Source organism: Notamacropus eugenii, chromosome 1 (assembly GCF_028372415.1).
Source record: "Notamacropus eugenii isolate mMacEug1 chromosome 1, mMacEug1.pri_v2, whole genome shotgun sequence".
NCBI lineage: Eukaryota > Metazoa > Chordata > Mammalia > Diprotodontia > Macropodidae > Notamacropus > Notamacropus eugenii.
Window position 1 is genome coordinate 464,248,228 of NC_092872.1, and position 14,969 is coordinate 464,263,196.

A 14,969-nucleotide genomic window follows, 5' to 3' on the forward strand; every position below is an offset into this window, starting at 1 on the left:
TCAATTCCCCCAGGGATTTTAGACAGAGGGCTCCAAAAATGAATGCGGCCTCTGCAGTGGCTGCTGCAGGTATTCCAGACTGCATTCCCTTCTCCTGGGTGAAGAAGTTTTCTCACTGACCTTTGAAACTGTCTGTGGTGCTTGTAGGTTGAGCAGTCTGGGAACTGTTGCTGCTGGTATCTCCCTGAAGCCTGTTTTGGGTCCTGTTCCTCTGTGCGGCCCATGCTGGGCTGTGCTTTGCTTCTCGCCCAGAGCGATAGACTTTTCCTGTCGGCCTTTCAGGGTGTCTTGGACTGGAAATCTTTTTCACTCTGTCGTTTTGTGTCTTCTGCTGCTCTAGAATTTATTTAGAGTCATTTTTTACAGGTATTTTATGGGCTATGTGGGGGAGTTTCTACAGGTCTGTCTTTCTACTCTGCCATCTTGGCTCTACCCCCAAAATTGATGTTTTTAATCTAAAAAATCCCTCCATTTTTCCAGAATACTGTGTATTTTAATGTGTATTAAAAAGATAATAAAAAATAAACTTGGAAAAGAAATTACTGAGAATGCCTAGATCCTCCCAGGTAGGAACCAAAACCAAAATCAGTGTAAAGGAAAAGGTATTCTGAAGAACTTAGCTTTTTAAAATATTTCACTTCTTTGTAGCTAGAAAAAAAAGGAGTAGGGAACCAGAAAACTCTGGCCTATTTCTCTTTCCCGTTGGGTAGAGGAAAAATACCTTTTTATAGTTTCTCTTCTTCTTAAAGGGTTCTCCATGACTACTCCATTACTCTCTGGTTACAGCACTGGAGGATCCATGCAGTCCTACCATAATCACAGGCCCCCCGATGCACAAAATTTTCATGATAGCCATTACTTCCATTTCAGCCTCAAGACCACGTTTGATGTAAGAAAATTCATAACAATTAGAACTATCCACAAGTCAAAAGGAATGCCTAAAGTAACAGATTTAGAAGTGGAGTCAAGATGGTTAACAAGAAGTAGTACAGTGATATTCTCTTTCAAACAGATTTAAGAAGCATACCAAACTGAACCTTGAAGGGAAATATCCAAAGAAAAGTCAGTCATTTTTCCAGCCCATCAGTTTAGGGAGACAGATAGGTCTATAGACATTGGGGAAGGGATCTGGCTGGGAGCACATAAATAGGCAGAGTGCCAGCAGACAATATTATCACCCACTTCCCAGTTCTGTATCACAGATTGGGGGAGGACAGAAGAGGTGTCTGCATAGGGTGGCATTTCAAGGTAAGAGCAAGCATAGGCCTTAGGCTGTCTGCCAAGAGAGGATCAAGTTCAGAAACAGGCAGCAGCAGTGTGGCTCAGCTCCTACAAGCTCAACTCAGTTCTAGTTTTTATTCCAATCTGAAGCTTCCAGAGGAATAACCAGGGTAAGAATTTCTGATGAAAGGGGAACCTGCAGAGCTTCCCAGTGGCTAAATACAGCAGCTTTCCACTATTGCTCAGACTCAAACCCAAGTCAGGAACTTGTAGAACCTAGACTAGGAGAAAGAAAGGGCAGGGTAGGAGCAGGGAGATGACACGACAAGCAACTTTTGCCCTGAAATAGATAGCTAACTGAAGTATTCCTAAGATCCCAGAATAACACAACATTAAGTACTCTCAAGAAAACAGTAGGAACATCCCAGGCCTTCTTTCCAGAAATGTGCAGAGCCCAGCCCTAACATCAAGTCACAAGTCAGGAACTAACCAGGAAGAATGAGCAAACAAAAAAGAATCCCGCCATAAAAAGCTCTTATGGTGACAAGGATGCTTAAGACACAAACCCAGACAATGATGCCAAAACATCTGCAGGATGAGATCCCTTCAAAAAAAAAAAACACAACATAGGCCTGAATTTAACTAGAATTCCTAGAAAAGAGGAAGTAAGAGTTTTCATTTTTTTATAAATTAAATGAGAGCATTTGAAGAAAAAAATGGAAAAGAAATGAGAGCTATAGAAAGAATGGTGGGTCAGTGGATAGAGCACCAGTCCTGGAGTCAGGAAGCTCTGAGTTCAAATCCAGCCTCAGACACTTAACATTTACTAGCTGTGTGACCCTAGGCAGATCACTTAACTCCAACTGCCTCAAAAAGAAAAAAAGAGAAAGAATTGGGAATTAACAGCTTGGTAAAAGAGGTACCAAAACAGTGCCCAAGCAAAGAAACTCTTTGAAAATTAGAATGGACCAAATAGAAGCCAATAACTCCATGAGACAACAAGTCTGAAAAATAAGACAATGTAGAGTATCCCCTAGCAAAAACAATTGACCCAGAAAACAAATCAAGGAGAAATCATTTACGAATTATTAAACTACTTGAATGGTGTAACCAAGTAAGAGCATAGACATCCTAATTCAAGAAATCTTAAAATTATTTGATTTCTTAGAACCAGAGGACAAAATAGTAATAGAATCTCACAGTTGCCACCAGAAAATAAAATGCCAAAATGAAAACTGTCAGGAAAATCCAGAACTCCCAGACCAAAGAAAAAAATACTGCCAACAATTAAAAAAAAAAGAATTCAACTACCAAGGAATCATAGGATTACACAAAATTTAGCAACCACACTATAAAAGATTGAAGAGCTTGGACTGTGACATTAAAGGCAAAATGTATAGGCTTACAACCAACAACAACTTACCCAGAAAAACTGAATATAATCCTCCAGGAGAGAATGGGAAAATGGATCTTTAGTGACATAGAGAACTTCCAGGTATTCCTGATCAAAAGGCCAGAGTTATATAGAAACTTTGAAGTTCAAGCCCAAGAGTTGAGAAACATAAAAAAGTAAACATGAACAACAATGATACAGGGCTAAACACGAATAAAGTGATTACATTCTAATATGGGAAAATGATACTTTTTTTTTTTAACCCTATCATTAGGAGCTATTGATGGAGTCTAATTAGACAAGGCCTACAAGTGACTCTATTGTGCCTTGATCTTTAAAGAAGAATAGAGGGGAAGAGAAATTCACTTACAGGGTGGATGGTAGAGAAAGGTAGGGAAAGTTATCTCACATCTTGTGCAAGGAGACGTCTATACAAACAAAGAGAAGGAGGTGGGAAGAAGTGGATGACACTTGAGTTTCACTCTCATTTGCACTAGTCAGAGGAGGGAAGAACCATGTATACATGCATTTGAGTATAGAAATATATTTCAACAGAGAAATGGGAGAGAAAACGGAGAAGGATTTAGAGAAAGGGTAGATTAAGTGATTTATCTTAGTCAAAACAAACTCAGATTTTTTTTAAAATCTCCTTTTGAGGTGGCAGAGAATGGTAATCAGGAGGGTATCAGTAAATTAAGGAATAACTGACAAAGTTATGATATTAGAAAAAAATTCTATAAGAAATGATAAAGAGGATAATTTCAGAGAAACATGGGAAGACATATAAATTGATGCATAGTGAAATGAACAGAACAAGAGCAATTTATAAAATGACAACAATATGGAAAGGTAAACTACTTTGAAAGGATTAGGAACTCTCATCAGTATAACGACTAACCATGATAGTGATAATGATGAAACATGGCCACCTCTTGATAGAGAGGTAAAGAATCAGTGCAGAATGAGACTTTTTTTGGACATGGCTAATGTGGAGATTTGTTTTGTTTGACTATACATGTTTGCAATGAATTTTGTTCTTTCATTCTCAGCTGAGGATAATAGGATAAGAGGGAGAGAAGGTGCAGTTTTGCTGATTAAAAAAAAGTAATGAGTTCTCATTTACCAGAGGTATTTTGGCAAAAGTCTAATGACTATCCAGTTATGTTGTAAAAGGATTTTTGTTCCGCTATAGTTTGGACTCCTTAGCCTCTAAGGTTCCTTTCAACTCTGTGATTCTGTGACTCTGATTGAGATGACCAATGAATTATGATTTACAAGATTCACAGACTGTAATAAGACACAAGGGAGAACTCCACAGAAAATGTTATGAGAAGTTTTAGAGAAGGGAGATCACTTTCATTTAGGGAAGTATATGTGTTGAGGAATAGCATTATAATAAGCTTCAAGAACTTCCGTAGATTAAGATGAGTACAGTTTATGCTAGGCATGAGAGATGTCATGAAGAAAGACAGGAAGATTGGAGAGGGCAATATGAGAATAGGAGGTGGAGAGCGGTCCACTTAAGTTGTAATATGAGTTCACACAGGTGACAGATTACAAAGGGTCTTGGATGCCAGTAGTTTTTGCTTCAGTTGGTAAACAGTGGGAGCCACTACATGTTTCTGAGTAGAGAGGTGATGAGATTATAGTGGTACATTAGGAAGATGACTTGCGCAACGAGTCTTCACCCATCCAAACTTGTAAAATTCTTCCTGAATTGTTGCCAGCTGTGTCATGGCTGCTTCCAATAGCAGAACCATCCCATATATCTGATGACTTTTTTGCTCCCCCCCAGGATTCCCAACTGCATGCACTGAAGTAGAGGGAAATCATTTTGGGCAATGTGAATGAATTTAGTTAACTAGATTTTTTTGCTAGTGGGAATCTTCTATTCCCCAATCATGTGGAATTAAAAAGCTTTCTTCTGTACATTGTTTCCAGAAAACATTTCCAAAGCTAACATTCATCAGTTTTATTCTTACAGTAATGAGTAGTGTATGTGGGATAGTATATATTTCTCTGACTTAGCTTTATATGCTGTCTGAGAATTTGATAAATGTAAGCCATTCACTATTAAAATATAGGAGTACCCAAGTGTTTCATTTGGCCAAGTACACAATGGCAGCACTTTTTTTTTTATCATACATATATAAAGATGTCATTAGATCTAGGCGCATACATGTCTTAATAAAAAGCCAACTACAACAACTTTATTGTTTACAATAAAGGAGAACAGCTATCAAAACAGGTTTAATGCCATAGATGCACAACAGTATGTGGAGTCAGTATTTGCTATTGGAAGTTTTAGGGAATTTTAGTTGATAAGGAGAATCAGAAGTAGGAGAGTTTCTCAAGAGGAGAATGGAGATTATCAGATCATTGATTCAGTCAGCCACCAATTAGGACTTAAATTAGTGCTGGTAATGGATATGGAATCTATCCCTAAGATTCCACTCAGTGCCTTTGTAAAGCGTAGTAACTTGGTAAGTGCTAATGATGTTTTAGACATTAAGATGGGAAGACTCAAATGGAAGGGAACTTAAAGTTTGTATTTAGTCTTTCCACGGTTATGGAATTCATTAAATCTCAAATATGGAAGGGGTTTGAGGAATATGTGAATTCTAAAAAGCCATCCATACTATCAACAATGCTGAATACCCAGCTTAAATAATACTCTGGATAAGTACTGTAAGCCCTGTGTACCAGATAACTCTAATGGCCAGGTTTGAGGCAATTGTCTTCTTTCTCTTGACTGTGGTCAATTATTAGCCAAGCACACAATAGTAGCATTTTTACATAATATAAAGATATCATCAATACTCAATCTACTGATTAGTACGTAAGTGGCAAGTTTAGAAGAAAACACCGTACCTGAAAGATACCTATACAAAGTGGACTCCAAGGCAATGTGTTTCTGGTGAGTGATGAATAATCCGAAATACCAGAATCTTAAGTCAGAAAGATTTGTCTTGACTCTCTCCTCTTCAGTCTCTTTTTGTAAGTATTGTAACTGAGAATATAATCAATATCTTCATTTAGCACATTCACTGCTCTGGTGCTTAATCAATATATCACCAAAGACTTTCTCTAATGGCCATTTTGTTCAATATCTCCTATGAGAGCATCTCTTTGCATTTTTAATAGCCTAGCACATAAGATCAATAATCTCAAAAATATCCTTTCTTACTTTGAGTTTTAATGGGATGATATTTTCCTTCTTATATGTTCAGATAACTGTATTGTATATATTCTACATTCTGAATCATTGGAAGTGAGCACATAGCCACTGTTATTTTTTTTTTTGCCTCTTTGGGGAAAATAAATAAGACACAACCTCTAATAATATTAAATATTATTTAATAGCAACTGACATTTACATTGCAATTTATATGAATCATCTAATTCATTCTTCATAATTCTATGCTATTATTTACCCTTTACAGAAAAGGAAACCAAGACCCAGAGAAATTAAATGACTGGCGCTCCTGGTCACATAGTTAATAGGAATCCAGAGGAGGTTTTTACTCAAGTTTTTCTGACTCTAAATCTAGGTTCTTTCCATTTCCTTCTTAACCATAATGTTATATCACAATGCAGAAAGGCTCTCTTTGCAAACTCTGCCCATCACACAGGAATTGTATAAGTATAGAGAAAAAAAACGATTAAAATTTGAAACTATGTGATCTTATCTCCTATGACGCTTCTAAATATGCCATATATTCTTATGCCTCGACCATAGAGAATGATTTACCAGTCCAAGAAATCAACTTGTACTTGTCCTCATAGCTTTTGTTTGAGCTACTCCCACTCCTCTGCTTATCAGAATTATGTGGCTTTTAAGGCCTGTATCAAATGTCAGCCATCTTCATGAAACTTTCTTTGATAACCAACAACTGGATGCTATCTCTTCTTCATTTGACCTCTGTAGTGCATAAGAATGGTTTGTACTGTGCAGAATGACATACTGAACGCTTCCTCATCCCCATGTAACTGTCAGAAAAAAACCCAAACTAGAAAGAGAATGAACCTCAGCAAGGTAAAATCCTTATGAATTAACAAAGTCAAACTCTAACGTTTAAGCACTTGCATGATACCCCTCCCTGATGAGATAAACTTCAAATATAAAGGTAAGGAAACTCAAATAACAAGAGCCATTCCATACCCTCTGCAACCTAAATGTCATACCTTGAAAACCTGAACCTAATTATCAGTTTTTCAAAGATGAATGTTCAATGAAAAAGCAATATTTGGACCATTCATATTAGATTTGAAAATGTTCCCCAAACAGGACAAGAAATTTGAATAAATATAAACCAAGATAAGAACAAATGATGAAATAAATTACCTTATTTTAAAGATTTAAAAAAAGATAAAACGATGACAAAGGGGAAAATAAGAGAATCGTTGAGAGATAAAGCCACATAAAAATGTAAGCAAAATTTAAATTGAAGTGTGACTAACCAAACTGGATTTATCCCTACAGCTCCCATCTCCCACAAATTTATCAGTGTATTTTGTGAAGAAAATTGTGGAGAAGGTACATAAATGGGTAGAAGAAAGGTCAAGTTCAGCGGAGAATGAATGATGTACCTTTATCAAGTGAACAGTGAAGGGATGATGAGTCCTAAAATCAGCCAATAATAAGACTGTAGGATAATAAGAGAGTTGGCAGAAGTTATGGTCAAAACTGGGAAAATCAAATGGGAAAGTCTTCCCATGAGGAAAAAGATGCATGCCTGTGATGGAAACTGTTGACATCATGAAGCATTTATTCTTACAGGAGTTGGAATTGGGGGGAAACCTTCTCTGAAAGTGCCTCCATGGACAATATCCTGCCCCAGGAAAAGAGATTTGTGACCTTCTGGAACCCAGAAGGTTTTGGATAAGGGGGCATAGACTCAGAGATGAGATGGCATGATAAATGGGAAGTAGGGAATGGTCATGAGAATAGGAAGAAGCAGAACTGAACAGACTGGTTTAGGACCCAGGGTAATTTTTACCATAGGGCATTGTTTCTTTCCATATTGCTTTCCTCATGAACTGTTAATTCTAAGAGTGAAGCACAGTAGAAAAAAAATGAATGGAACAAGATCTGTAAATTCAATAAAACATACGTACTTAAAATGAACAAGTAAGAATATAGACCACAAATCAGATAATACATTTTCAGAATAGGCAAGAAGAGAATGAATAAAACAAAGGAAATCATATCTTTTTTTTAAAAAAGTGCAAAATAAAGCTATCAAAGATAAGGAGTTGAAAGGTAACATTTTTAACTATCCACTGTTTTCACACCACCTTATTATCTTACTCCTTCCTCTCCCTACACCATGTATTCTGTGATCCAGTGACAGTGACTTCCTGGGTGTTCCTTAAACAAGACCTTCCATCTCCCAGCTCTTCACATTTTCACTGGCCATCTTCCAATGCCTAGAATTTTGTTTTCCTTTTGTTACCTCCTGGCTTTTCTGAAGTGATATGTAAATAGATAAAAATATGTATGTATGTGCATGTATGTGTATGTGTGTGTGTATATATCTGTGTTTATAAGGGGCTCAAAACCAGGATTTTCTGCCTAACTAAAATATAAAAATATTGAGTCCACGTCCTTCTAGCAAATTGTATTGTGTTTTAGAGATAGTCAGTAGTGTCATGCTTCAGGAAGAATACTCAGAGGACCTAGGTTTTAATCAGAGTTTACTACCTCTCTGACTTCTGGCAAGTCATTTAACTTCTCTGACCCTCAGTTCCCTTATCAGTAAATGAAGGGGATTGGTCTGGATAACCTTAAATCTGTGATTCTATGTGTGTTAGTTCAAGGGTAATTTGGTCCAAATCTTGTTCTACCTTACTTTGTAAGGCATTCCCTGAACTAGTCCATTTCCCAAATTGAACTCCTGTCCTCCTGAGTCCACTTTTCTCATTCTGACATTCTTCACAAACTGCTCCTAAAGAACAAGGACCATGGTGTCTGTTTTTTGTGTCCCCTTCAATAAGGAGCACAATGGTATGCATATAGTAGGCCTTCAGGAATTCCTTGTTGAATGAATGAATACTGACCAGCTTAATATATGAAGGGATATTTATATCAAAAGCATGTTACCTGTCTCCTTAAATGGTAAGAAGAAGTCAATAAAAGCTTGCTGTAAAGACTTGAATTCCAATAACTAGGTTAAAAGACTTAACCCCCATTCTTCTAGCAGTTCAGTTTGTTGTTGTTTTTTTACTTAGTCATTGTTTTTACTTAAACTTTACAGGACTTAAAAATAGTGAAACCTATTTATTTTTAAATATCAAGAATTTTATTGTAAGTAACAGAGCTGTGATTCAAGTAGATGTTTGAGTTTCAAATCTAGCGTTCTTACCATAACACCATTCTAGCTCTTGGCATTGATTTATTCTGACAGAAAATAAATGAAATTTGAAGCTTGGGGCAGGCGGAGCTAAAAAGAGGCACATTGCAAAGCTTTGAAACAACCCCTTTTCTGCTTCAGAAATAATACTTCTTCTTCTACTAGCATGATCTATTACATCATTTATTTTCTCGTCTTCTACAACCAATTTTCTATAGCAAATGCTAGAATGGGAAGTGTTCAGGTAATCTCAGATAAATATGTTATTTTCACTAGTTCTACATCTTTAATGCTCACGTGGGTCTGTAATCTCATTGATGTGTATATGTCTTATAGTTATGCAGATGGTTAACTCATTCATGCCTTCTCATCCTCTATTATTCTTATCTGTCCTTCCCTAAATTTGTCCCAGAAGAATGGGAGACACAGTTTTTGATGGGGTAAGGCTTCTCTTGAAAACACAAAGGTACTATATTCATGGGCTATCTAACAGGTAGCCCTCATTCTTGCCAAGTGACCAGCACATCTTTTTTTTTTTTTTTTAAGATCATACATTTCTTTAATGCTATCCTTTACTCAGGGCAGCTAGGTGGTGCAGCGGACAGAGCGCCAGTGCAGGAGTCAGGAGGACCTGAGGTCAATTCTCATCTCAGACACTTGACACTCACTAGCTGTGTGACCTTGAGCAAGTCACTTAACCCCAATTGCCTCATCCTGGGTCATCTCCAGTCATCCTGATGAATATCTGGTCACTGGATTCAGATGACTGTGGAGGAGAAGTGAGGCTGGTGACCTGCACAGCCCTTCCTCACTCAAAACAGTCAAGTGCAAGTCATGTCATCATTTCTCTGATGTCATGGTCTTTGGAAAGGAAGGGCGAACACACGCACAAGCACCTTTACTCAGCTCTTCATAGTTCCTTATTTATGTGTAGTTTGTTCACTCCTACCATGTATCTCTCCATTGTCCCCTGAAGGATATTTACTTATAATTCTTTAAGAACTATAGTGTCCTGTGACTGTTAGCCATAATGGCAATACCAGTAGAATATTTGTATTAAAAAAAAATGAGCTTTTGTTATATAGAGTCAGCCATTAAGGAGCTCTACAATTTCCCACGGGGAATTCAGCCTACTTGCCTTCTCCTGTTTAATTCCAGAAGGTTCCAGGTTATGTGTCTTGTTGAAGAAACTCTCCATTGTTTTGGAGATTGATACAGCTTGCACAAAATCACCCATAAAGAGCATCATGAAGGATATCACCATATTTTGGAAATCCCTCTTCATTTTGCACTCCATGCTGGATCTCCACTACAATGGCAAATCCAATTGTCAAGAATACATCTTCTTTATGCCTCACTTGACATTAATGATCAAACAAGATTACCTGTGGTGTTATGTGTTTTGAGGAATTTTGCATGATTTTGACATGCATGTGAAACTCAACTTGTTATAAGAAAGCCTTTAAGTTAATATTTTCCTCTGCCAGAGTCAAAGCTTTATTTTTGTTATTACTAAATACAGTGGCATTGATCTTGTATTCTCTACATCTTTCAGTTAATTGTTTGATGGTAAAGATGGGTTCTACTGTAGAATATCATTTAAAGCCTACCGATTTCTTGCTAATACCGTTATCAAAGATATCTTTATGCATATATTCATTATTCTCATACAATGTTTGGCTAAATGAGAAAGTAGGCATACAGGCTCATATTGTTAATATTATTTTAATTATCTATTTTTAGCATTAAACTACCAATATTGATTAATTGATGTCAGTTAGCCAAAGTTAATTAGCTCTAATATTTGCCATGACTTTGTTATCATACTATCCTTCAGATGCCTTGAAATAGAGCCTTTAACTCCCTCACAATTATGTCAACTCCAACATGGATGTGTAATTGGTCTAATCCAGTTGCATTTTACATTTTTGTCAATTATGCCATCTCCTCGAAGCATATCTAGGATTATTATGTTAGGCTCCCTTTCCTTGATGGTAAAGGTTTTGTTACATGAATTCTTGTAGATCTTTCTATATTTCTTCTATTTGCTTTTCTTCCATTTTTATCCCCAAATTTCCCTAGAATGACTTTTCTTAGCCAAGTTTCTCATCAAATTTTCTTCTTTTATCCTTCAGTTTCTCTCCTTTATAAAATGATATAGTTTCTAAGTTTCTTGTCCTTATCTGTAAGAGGAATGTATTCAATGCCTCATATGTGCCAGGCATTTGCTAAGTGCTGGGGATATAAGAAAAGAAAAACAAACAGTCCCTACTCTCAGGGAGCAGTTCACAGATTAAAGTTTTACAAATAAACTTATAGTCAAAACTGGTGTTGATGTTGACAAGTAAGACAAGTGTTTTACTAAGTGATTTTTAGGCTCTTTTGGGTCCTTTTTTATAGCAATTGATTTATATTGGTTATACCATCTTTATGAAGTTATTTTAATTTATATCTATGTCCTTTCTTTTACCCATATCCCATTTTTGTTATCAATAATTTGTATAAATAGGTAGGTTTAGAGTTTGGCTCATTGCATGCCATATTTTTTTCTCATTTTTGTTATTTCTCTACTGATTTTGATCTTTGCTCTAATAATTCAGTAGTCTATACATAGAGTTGACTAAGTAATGAGTCATTTCCTAACTGTTGAATTATAATCAGTTTTCTTTTTTGTTTTGTGCTTATCTTGCTCAGTGCCTATCAGTTTTATCATCAAAGAAAGTATGATACATAGTCATCTTGCTTCCATTTGCAGGATCTTATCAAGTTCTCTATGTGATTTATGTGTCTCATAATCTTCCTTAACAGATGTTGGTATATAAGCTTTGTTTGTTTTCACTGTGGTCTTTTTTTACAGATACTTATTATAAGTACCACAATACAGTATGACCAAATATTCCATGAAATTTTTGCTGTTGGTGCCTTTGGACAATAACAAATCCAATTCTGTGAGTTCTCTAATTTAGCTTTCCAGGAAGATCCTATGAGCTAGCGTTCCATTTAGCCACAGCATGCTTCTGTCTTCTAGTTTCATTAATAGCAAGAATGTCAAGATTGATCACTTTGGTTCTTCCAGCAGTACGTCCAGTTCTTGGTAAAGGCTCTCACATTTAGAGCACCAGTAACTCAGCTGAAGTTTATAAGCAGTCTAAAAAGTTTGTGATTCTTAGCGAGCTTCTGCCCTCTCTTCCTGCACTCAACCAGTATAACATTGCTGCATAAGTGGACAGAGATCCCCATAGACTCAAGAACATTTTGTATTTCTCTTTGTTTCATGAGTTGCTATGGCTAGATGATTCATCACTAAGTCCCTGATGATTAGCATTTCTGTGCCTGGTCAGGCTGGTCCTCAGGAAGCATCCTCAATCTGTTTCTCAGACTGTATTCTAAGTCTTTTCACCATGGTAGAAACTTTTAGGGTTTGTACTTCATTGGCTAGCCTTCAAGAACCCAGGGCCACAATGAGGCATTAGAGTAGAGCTTCTTGGCATCCTTTCATATTGTTTTTGTAAACTATCATTGCTTTCCATTACCTAAAATTACTGTTGCTTTAAAGTACTTCTCTCTAACCCATTTTTCTAAATTGATTCTACATTACTTTCACTCACACACTACATGTTTGAGCAAACTAACTCATTCTCCTGTATTCCCTCTCCTCTCTCTTAGCCTTCAAACACTTATCCTCTTGAATGAGCTATTATCCCTCCTTTCATCTGTATCGTAGAACCCTTTGCTCCCATTAAAGCTTACTATGCCTTTTTTATTATTCTGTCCTTCATATACTTTGTGATAGGTCCCTCAACTCCCTCTCTCAATTGTGTCGTCTCCAGCATGGATCTCCCCTGTGTACAACTGGTCTCATCTAGTTGCTCAAGTGCCATCTGCTACAGGAGACCTTTCCTGATTCCCTCCTTCAATTCCTAGTACTCTCCCTCCCTCCCAAATTACATCATATTTGTTTTGTATATTTTATATATCCTTATTTTTGTTTCCCTTCAATGGGATGTAAACATCTTGAGGACAGAAGTTTTTTTTTTCTCTTCATATCACCAAGAAATTATTCTTAATGTCTCATGCCTTCGCCTGAGTTCACTGTCCCAGTACCATGTTCATACAGGTTGGTCCCCAGAGGATAACTGGCTGCTGCTGCCCTCAGGATTCTAGGGATTGCTCCGAAGGCCTATGAGCTTTCTAATTGTATCATTCAAGTCCCTATCTATTGTGCTGCCACCAATATTGATTAGTTGATATCAGTTAGCCAAAGTTAATTAGCTTTTATAAAGGAATACTTATTCTACAGTTAGTGCAAGGACAATTTTTACAGAAACATCCCCCCAAACTTTCCCCACCCCCCATATACACACAAGATTCCTGGGGAGATTGGGCTGAAATTTGAATGACAAAGGCACTGAAGCACCCATGTAAGGACCACAGGTGGCCTAGGGGGACTTCCTGGTAGTTTTCTTTCTGCTCAGAGTCCCCATAAAGTTCACTTTTAGGTATGATATCACTATTAGATGAGTCACTTCCTCAACTGCAGAGCCATGCCTCAGCTACTGAATTACTTCACTGGTGAGCAGAGTCAAGCAGGTCCTTTCTCAAGGCTTGATCTTCACCAGACTCAGCTACTGCTGTTGCCAGCTTGGTACTCTGCTATGGACTTTAGTTGCCAGATCTTTGGTGACTCTTCCAAACTTTTGATACATTTTGCCTCCAGATACTCAAGACATCTATGATCAGAAAAGAATAAACTCAGAGACAAGAAACAGAGGTGTCACACATCGATAGTCATGTATCTGCCAAGTAGGAGATAGGGCCCATTGCCCATCCCCTATCCACTGTGGCTCATAACAATCTTCCTCACTCAAAAACTGATTGGTGAGAAAACATCCTTCAGATCTTTTGTATGCTCAACCTATGCTGAATCTTTAGCTCTTTAGGCTACATTTAGCTAACCAAAAAACTTTCCATCATCCCATAGGCATCAATGGTCAGGAACTGATTCCCTATGTTGAATTGATAGGAGGAAGAGAATATTGCCCACATTCTGTATAACCCACAAGAAAGGGCATATCTTTTCATATGCTAAGGACTGGGCCCTCATTGGCTAGTTTTCCTATTACTCATGCTTGTTGTACTGAAGTCTTCTTCTGAAGCTTTGGAACTGAAAGATAACTTTGATTTACTTCTCCGAAATTCCCCCATCTTGTTACCTATACCTGTTTGCCATCCTCAACTACTTTTGTATTTGTTGCATCTAATTTAACTAAGTCTTTCTCCAAAACTTCCTGCTGCCTTTCATTTTCTTCTGAGCTACATTTTATAAAGTGCTTGGTTGGGGAGTGAGTGGGAAAAAAACAGTGTTGTTCCTATCTGTTATATTAAAATGTTGATGGGGGTAAGTGGTGGGGGTGGTTGGCTTTGGTCATTATTCCCTGCCAAAACTTTTGCTTGCCATCCTTCAAGAACAGACATGTAATGAGTCAGATTCAGCTCCTGCCTTATCTTTAGCACTCTGTCCAGCTTTAGAAAAACCAACATTAATAGAGTAAAGTGAAATGAGGGAGGTGAAAGTAAAGGGAAAGAAAAAAGTGATATTTGCAGTGAAAGCTTTGAAAATGCTTGCTTAACTGTTCCCAACAAGCATTTATTTAACTGAATAATAGCAACAAAATCATGTGATAAAAAAAGTGCTTGATATAATGAATAAAGCCCTAGAAAGTCAGTTTTAGACATTTTTTCAGTCATGTCCTACTCTTAGTGACCCCATTTGGGGTTTTCTTGACAAAGGTACTGAAGTATCTTTTGCCACTTCCTTCTCCAGCTCATTTGACAGATGAAGAACCTGAGGCAACCGGGGTTAAGTGATTTGTCCAGGGTCATACAACTAGTAAGTATCTGAGGTCAGATTTGAACTCAGAAAGCTAAGTCTTCCAGACTCCAAGCCTGGCACTCTATCCACTAGCTGCCCTAGAAAGTCACTTTAATACAAAGCATAAAAA

The 14,969-nt window shown here is 37.2% G+C and overlaps 2 long non-coding RNA genes across 2 annotated transcripts in view; one reads left to right on the top strand and one right to left on the bottom strand.

Annotated features, from left to right (window-relative positions):
* Nucleotides 1-14,969, top strand: part of LOC140519294 (uncharacterized) — a 53,080-nt gene that overhangs the window by 26,303 nt on the left and 11,808 nt on the right. The window lies entirely within an intron of this gene.
* LOC140519293 (uncharacterized) overlaps nt 3,451-14,969 on the bottom strand; it is a 118,369-nt gene continuing 106,850 nt past the window's right edge. The window contains exon 6 of the long non-coding RNA XR_011972160.1: nt 3,451-13,697. This is a non-coding gene — a long non-coding RNA (uncharacterized lncRNA). The remainder of the gene's footprint in view (nt 13,698-14,969) is intronic.